Raw genomic sequence first — 8479 nt, forward strand, 5'->3', positions numbered from 1 at the left:
TTTCAATTTTTTGCAACTGAGATATATTATGAGAAATATTCTGCCGTATTTTATCAATTTTACCTTTGAAGAAGGATGCAAACTCATTGCATTTATTAACTGAGAGAAGTTCAGGTGCTAATTGTGGTGGGGGATTAGTTAGCTTCTCTACTGTTGAAAATAGCACACAGGCATTGTTCATATTCCTGCTGATGATATTGGAGAAGAAAGACTGTCTTGCTTTATGAATTTCATAATTATAATTACAAAGCATCTCTTTATGGATTTGATAATGGATGTGAAATTTAGATTTGCGCCATTTTCTTTCAGTCTTTCTACATTCTCTCTTTAGCAGTTTAACAGCCGGGTACTGCTTCCATGGTGCTTTCTGCTTATCATTGACTCTTGATTTTGAATGGAGCAATATCATCCATAATTTGGGTCATATTTAAATTAAAAAATTCCAGTAAATCATCTACAGAGTCTGACATTTTGGTTGAGTTCTGAGAGAGAGCTTGCTTAAAAAGAGCACATGTGTTGTCGTTTATGACTCTCCTACCTATAGTTGTTGAGCTATTCTGAATGTGAGGAGACATAGAAACTTCAAAGAAAACACAGAAATGATCAGATAAGGCCAGGTCAACAACAGTATAAGAAACAGTAAGACCCTTTGTGATGACGAGGTCAAGAGTATGACCACGAGAGTGGGTCGGTCCCTGTACATGTTGTACTAGGTTAAAGTTATCAATAATTGCAAATAGTTCTTTGGCATAAATGTTATCAGTATTATCTACATGCAAGTTAAAATCCCCAGATATAATAAGACAATCAAACTCTAAGCAAATGACTGATAACAATTCACCAAACTCTTCAAGAAAGACTTTGGCTGAATGTCTCGGAGGCCTGTAAATAGTTAATAATAATATGTTAGGAGAGCATGTAACAAGTGCACATAAGTGTTCAAAGGACATAAAATCACCAAGTGAGGATTGTCTACATTGAAAAGAGACTTTGAATATATTTGCGATCCCTCCACCTTTCCCTTGTCGGGTAACATTCAAAAAATTAAAATTTGGGGGAGCTGCTTCGATAAGGGTGGTAGCACTATTTGCTTGATCCAGCCAGGTTTCAGTTAGAAGCAAAAAATCAAGATTGTGTTTACAAATAAGATCATAAATTAAAAATGACTTGTTTAAAAGTGATCTAATATTCAGAAGGGCTAGTTTTACAGTAATATTTGGTTGTGCACTCTGATGCTGTTTTAAAACAGGAAGGAGATTAGATTGGTTTACCCCCAGGGTTAAATGTGCTCTATGTTTTCTGTTTCTTATCAACACAGGAATAGTGTCAACATCGGATCCCTGCTTTTTTCTACATCCATTTGCAGGGACCCAGAGTACATCAAACAAGACTTTCTAAATGTTCCATTTGGTTTGAGGGTGAAAGGACTGGAGATGACATGTATCTTTTGGATGGTGAAAAAGATTTGTAGCCAGCTGAAAGTCCTGGACGAACACAATTTTGATGAACTGGGTACACTGCTTGTCGCGACAAATTTGGACTAGAAAAAGAGAGTGGAGCCATAGGAAGCAGTTTTTTCATGCTATTTGGGAAATCCATCCGAGGAGAAGTGGAGTCGTCTGTCCTTGAATGTTGGGAGGCCTGCAAGTCAGATGTTTGTGTGTCCTTGATGACGACTTGCAAAGATGATTGTTTAGGCTTTGTAACTATGTCAGTCTGCGACATCTTATCAACTGTTTTCCTCGGTGCTGGCTGAGAAAAGATTGCAAGTTTGTACCCCGATAGCAGAGGGTCGTTGAAACGACGTAGAGTTTTGGTCAGAATGGTCGGTTTCCGTCGTACGTCAGAAAATCAACGTTGAAACGCCGCCGTGAAACGTCGATTTCTCCGCCGTCTGAGAGGGTCGATTTATCACCGTTGAATCAACGTGGGTAAAGGTTGATCTGTCGACCGTCAGAGAAGGTTGAATATACGACGTTGAACCATCGTCACTTTTGCCGGCCAGTTTTCAACATTGGTAGGAGCAACTGGCCCGTAGCCAGGGGGGATCGGAGGGTTCGTTCGATCCCCCCCCCGCGACACCGCGCCCCGGACACACACGCCTCAAGATTACTCAAGATTTATTCATTTGTTCATGTCCGATGAATATACATTGATTCACATTTAAATTTACAATATCAAATCCAGACTAATCAAAAAAGAAAAGTAGACTAAGTGAGGACGAGTTAGAAAAACGGGTTCATTTCTCCTATGTTTATGTTTACACGTTTTGTTCAGACTGCTTTACACCCCAATCCAGTGGGTGGCGGTAATGCCCCCATTAGACCCCTTTCACTGACGTCACCCGAAACCGGAAGTAAACAAACCCTGCGCCACATTGGAAGACCAACAAACTCGTGATTAGGGGGAAATAACGGCAGCGCGCGGTATGTGAACCCACGAGGCACTTGGTTCATCAAAAACCTACAATGGTAAACTTTTGTGCTGTGTTAGGGTTCTAACAAAGCTGATGGGAAAGGTGAAAAGAAGTCTTTCTACAGAATACCAGCTGTGATTGAGATACAAGCAAACCAAGGAGCTTTCTGCCGGGAGACAGAGAGAGGATTTAGCTGCTTTATGCAGAGCGGATCTGAATACTTCAAGTCTATTTTGTTACTGGTAAGTCACTAGGCTAGAGTGTTGTAGAACATTTTTTTAAATGTTTACTGAATAAAAACATCCTTAATTTTATCAAATATTCTCTACTCTATATTTCATTTCTTTCTTTTGTTTTAATTTTCCTCCCTCCATCCCTCTTTGGATTTTAAATATAGTTTTTCCCCATGTCCAAATAATGAGGTAGGGTGGCATTTAGAAACCCATAGCCTACTGCTGACTTTCTTTATCAATGCTGCATCAAATTAATTTTGGTTATGTTTTTCTGTTTCCATGTACAGGTCTGCGCCGCAGGAGGAATAGGCCACAATTATAAATAAATCATAAAATGTTTCTAAGAACTTGTTCAAGTGTGTTCTGTTCCTTATAAATGTTAAAAGTTATGCCTCATTAGATAGCTTGACAAACATTAGGAGAGGTGCATTTTTATATCCTGTTGTACATTAAACAGGACGGAGCCTACGCACATTGATATAAATTAAGTTTCACTTTCATGGTTGAAGTATGCATGTGTGTGTTCATCCTAGGCAAGAGCCCCGATGCTTGATTGTTAGCTAGTTTAATTTAGCCTGTTTTGCTTAATTTGTAGCCTTCCTGTTGTACATAAAACAGGAAGTAAAGTTGGATGAATCATCGCCGAAAATTCAACTATAAATCGACCGAAATCCGTAGTTGAATAAAGGGTGAAAGGGGGTCTATTCTCTGTCGACCACCATCCACTTTTCAACGTCGTTTCAACGGAAACTCGTATGAGCAAAGCGGTGTTGAATCAACGTCGGTGATCGACGGTGATTCGACGGCGTATAGGTCGAAGAACATGCCGATGATTCCACGTCGAATCAACGACCCTCTGCTATCTGGGTAGTGGTCTGCTAAGACTTTGGCTCCAATCCAGCTGAGTTCAGTGCTATTTGTCTTGTAGAATTCTTTGCGATTCCAAAAAAGATTAAAATTGTCTATGAAATTCATACCAAATGAAGAACAAGTTTTTCCAAGCCAGGTGTTAAGACTGAAGAGTCGAGAAAAAGCAAAACTTCCTCTCGCTGGGAGTGGGCCACTGATAAAAGATTGAATTCCAGTCTTGTAGAGCTCAGAAAAAAGTTTTCTGAAATCATCTTGGACAAACAGCTGTTCTCTGAAAACATCGTTTGCTCCCACATGTACAACGATACGCTTAATCGTTTTATGCTCGGACATGAGTTTCAAAATGCTGTCTTTGGTGTCAGAGATGGATGCATTTGGAAGACAACAAATAATCATCTCATAACCTTTTAATTGTCTTACAGTGGAATCACCAAGAACAAGGGTTGTGGGATCAGGTGGTGTTACGAGCTGCTTTTTGCCTCTTCTCACAGCTCTTCGATCTTGGTGCGATCTCTTTTTACTATGTGTTTGTCCACTTGACAAATCCTCTTCCACATCCCTGAGGCATTCAAATTTGTTCTGAAGCTTTATGGGCTGTGGATTTTCCATAGGATTGTAGATCCTATTGTAATTTGTAGAACGAGCTGGTGTTGAAGTAATTACTCTTCTGTTTTTGTTTTTAGGCTTAGCACCCATCATTTGCCAGTTTTCAGTACTCACATTTTGTACAGCTGGAGTTATGAATTCTTCCACTTGGTCTGAAATGTCCTCAGTCTGTCGGAGCGCAATCTCTGCATTCTCAGCCACTGTTTCTGTACTCCTTTCCTGAGATATCGCTTTTAATTCGTCCGTTTTTGGCAGAGCATTAATCTTTGATTCCAGAATAGAAATCCTCTGTTCTAATTCCATGCATTTTCTGCAGGATTTTTTGCTTCCTGGCATTTAAAAAAAAAAAAAAAAGTGGAAATTAAAATTAAATTTAAAAGCTTATAAAGATGAAGAAAAGAGAAGAGAAAAAAAAAGTGGAAATTCAATGAGAAAGTAAAGTATAGAAATAAAGATTAAGAAAGCAGGAGCAAAGCAAAGAAGCGTCCTACTCGCTTGAGTAGGAGGAGCCAAGCATAACTAAAAGGAGAGAGCCAGAAGGTAACACAGGCATGAGGGAGCCCCGGGACATAAAGCAGCCAGCCACTACACCGTCAACAAACTCGAGTGAGCAAGCGAGTGGGGACTGACAGCATCCATACATCCCAGTTTACCAAAACACTCTATGTCTGAGGACCCTCCAGATCTACTCCTTTACCTCATAAACACCATTAACAAAAGGCTTGACTAAACAGATATGTTTTCAGCCTAGACTTAAATGCTGAGACTGTGTCTGATTCCCGAACATTACTTGGAAGGCTGTTCCATAACAGTGGGGCTTTGTAAGAAAAGGCTCTGCCCCCTGATGTAGCCTTCACTATACGAGGTACCAGCAGATAGCCTGCACCTTTTGATCTAAGTAGGCGTGGCGGGTCATAGAGGAGCAGAAGTTCACTCAGGTACTGTGGTGCGAGACCATTTAGTGCTTTAAAGGTCAATAGTAGTATTTTATAATCAATACGAAATTTGATTGGGAGCCAATGCAGTGTGGATAAGACAGGCGTGATGTGGTCATATTTTCTAGTTCTAGTAAGGACTCTTGCTGCGGCATTTTGAACTAACTGGAGCTTGTTTATGCACTTATTGGAACATCCAGACAGTAAGGCATTACAATAATCCAACCTGGAGGTAACGAAAGCATGGACTAGTTTTTCTGCATCATGCAATGACATTAAATTTCTTATCTTTGCAATATTTCTGAGATGAAAGAAAGCTATCCGGGTGCTGTTATCAATGTGAGTTTCGAATGAAAGACTGGGGTCAATAATCACTCCGAGGTCTTTTACTGCTGCACGTGAAGAAACAGAAAGGCCATCCAGAGTTACTGTGTAATCAGAAAACTTACTTCTAGCTGTATGTGGTCCTAGCACAAGTACTTCAGTCTTGTCAGAGTTAAGCAGAAGGAAATTTATAAGCATCCAGTGTCTAATGTCCTTAACACATTCCTCAATTTTATTAAGCTGGTGTCTCTCATCAGGTTTTGCAGAGACATACAACTGTGTGTCATCAGCATAACAGTGGAAACTAATACAATGTTTACGAATAATATCACCCAGAGGTAACATATATAGAGAAAAAAGCAGTGGACCCAAGACAGAACCTTGTGGAACACCAAACTTTACCTCGGTACGTCTAGAAATATCACCATTTATATCAACATACTGATAACGATCAGTTAGATAAGACCTGAGCCAGGAGAGGGCCATTCCCTTAACTCCCACAACATTTTCTAGTCTATCCAGAAGAATGGAATGATCAATGGTATCAAATGCTGCACTAAGGTCAAGCAACACAAGTAGCGAGACACAGCCCTGATCAGATGCCAACAGTAGGTCGTTTACTACTTTAACCAGTGCTGTCTCTGTGCTATGATGAGGTCTAAATCCTGACTGATACGGTAGTGACATACTCAGAATGCTCGCCTGTCTGCCGCAGAACGGTAGGGGCCCTCGCGGTAAGCTGCGGTAAGGGTGCAGTTACAACTTGCAGCCATGGGGGCAGCATAACACTGAAGTAGGCTTTGTCAGTGGCCGCCAAAACATGTGCGCCCGCCATCTCTCCCTCTCCTTTCGTTGATAATCGGCGATTTGGTGATAGCAAATTACCTCTATTGCTAACTAATTACAGAGACAATTGAACACATACGAGTTGATAATTGCACGCCACAAACTTGAGCAGATGCGCCAATTTCTCCTCTCACCTCCTTTCCTCCATGCAGCTGTTAAAAAAAAAATTGCAATTGCACAGTTTGTTTGGCATGCCCCGTCACTTAATTTTTTGTACAGACACTGCTGTTGTTTTGTAGGTGAAGACAGTTCGTCGACAGTTAATAAATATCCCAACTTAATTTATAACATTAATATTCTAGCGCATGCCGATTCAACTGATAACGAGATCATTAAACTGCACAGTATTCTCTAGCACACTTCCAGGAAATAAGTTAGAGAGGTGAAGTGGCTGTGCGTGATTTCGGTATTTAAAATAAATGTTGTTTGTATAAACGTAGTTCGGGAGGAAGCCTGCGGAGTGATTGACAGCTGTCATTACCTGCTCCCGCCTTCCCGGAGATTTAATCCCTCCTGCTCCTTTCGCCTGTCATGCGCGAAGGCTTCTCGAATTGTCCCACCACCTCCCCCTTCTCCTCCATTTCACTAGAGCACCCAGCTGCAATTCCTCTATAGGGGGTGTGTGAAGCGGATCTCATCCTGTATGATCTCCGCTGAAAGCATCCAGGTACCGAGGCCAGCTGACATGCCAAACATGCTTACTGTACACCAAGCACTCAAGGGCGAACTAGTGAAACTTGGTTTATAGTTTACGCTATTTTACGCATCTAATGACAAAAGTTAAGATAGGCTACTAAACTGTTGGGACGAAGGCTGAGCATTTTTGCACAAGTGGAATTTAAACACATAGCCTAGTTATCATGCAGTGACGTTTCATTTAATTTCTCAGCATTCCAGCTTAATGCGCGGCAGAAATGACACTGCATGAAAAGTGGGATTTACGGGAGCAAACGGGACTGTAGATTTCTGTGGAATTTCAGGTTTATGACAATTTACAGCAATTTGCAGGCAACACTGAAAACTGCCGTGAATTGTCGGAAATGGACGTGTAACTTGCTTTGGCAGTTGTCCCCCATGACCCCCCTTCCCCTAAGCCTAGGGAAGGCTATACAAATGCAAATCAGGATAGCAGGGGGAGTTCCCAGGTAACATTTTACTAAAAGGTATTAACTTAATTGTAAGAATTGTAGAATTGTAAGCTTTTTAAAACTGAGTTGCTGCACACAAGTCAAGTCAAGAAGGTTTATTGTCATTTAAGCCATACATAGTACACAGTGAGATGAAAAACTTTTACTAGTACTAAAAATAACAAAGACATGAATGCAACAATAATGTGTTTCAACAGTGTACTGTGAAAGTAGCAGCCAAGGGTATATGTCTATCAATAATAGCAACAGTACAAAACCTGTATATTGCTGGAATATTGATGGAAAAGGCAGTGAGGGAATTAACACAGAGAACATTTCCAAGTATCCACACAAACTGTTTGATGCACAGAAGAAGCGATGTGATGGCGTTATCAGAAATCTTGAAGGCTGATTGCCATGACAAAAGCATCATGGCCAGAAATTTCATCAAGTCTTCTGGTTTTTCACTTCTGGACTGATCACTTCCATGCCCCTCTCCATCTTGTATGTCTGGACAGGCTTCACTCTGCTCCTCAGCAAGGCTTTCCCCCTCTTCAGTCACATACTCATCCTATGCAAATGTAAAACACACATTTAAATTCATATCCATGCAATAAATTACAATGCATGCAAATGCCCACATTCGACACCTCAAACGACCATACTCAGTGCATGAATATGTCCATGTCAGAGTGAATAGGCCATCATTAGCATGGCCATTTTAGTATGAGACCAGTCAAATGACCACAGTCAGTGCATGAATATGTCCATGGCAGAGTGAATAGGCACCGTTCGAACTACGGGGGTACTCGGGGGATCCGAGATCCCCTGAAACAGACATGAGATCCTTTGAAAACATCTCATCTCATTATCTCTAGCCGCTTTATCCTTCTACAGGGTCGCAGGCAAGCTGGAGCCTATCCCAGCTGACTACGGGCGAAAGGCGAGGTACACCCTGGACAAGTCGCCAGGTCATCACAGGGCTGACACATAGACACAGACAACCATTCACACTCACACCTACTGTCAATTTAGAGTCACCAGTTAACCTAACCTGCATGTCTTTGGACTGTGGGGGAAACTGGAGCACCCGGAGGAAACCCACGTGGACACGGGGAGAAC

General features: G+C 41.3%; 1 long non-coding RNA gene across 1 annotated transcript; it reads left to right on the top strand.

The window, feature by feature from the left end:
* The first annotated feature begins 1902 nt into the window (after window positions 1-1902).
* LOC132872740 (uncharacterized) lies at window positions 1903-2996 on the top strand. Its single transcript, XR_009651479.1, has 2 exons — window positions 1903-2658; window positions 2937-2996. It is a non-coding gene; the product is annotated as an uncharacterized LOC132872740 (long non-coding RNA).
* Window positions 2997-8479: the final 5483 nt, after the last annotated feature.

Source organism: Neoarius graeffei, chromosome 24, assembly GCF_027579695.1.
Source record: "Neoarius graeffei isolate fNeoGra1 chromosome 24, fNeoGra1.pri, whole genome shotgun sequence".
Classification (NCBI taxonomy): domain Eukaryota; kingdom Metazoa; phylum Chordata; class Actinopteri; order Siluriformes; family Ariidae; genus Neoarius; species Neoarius graeffei.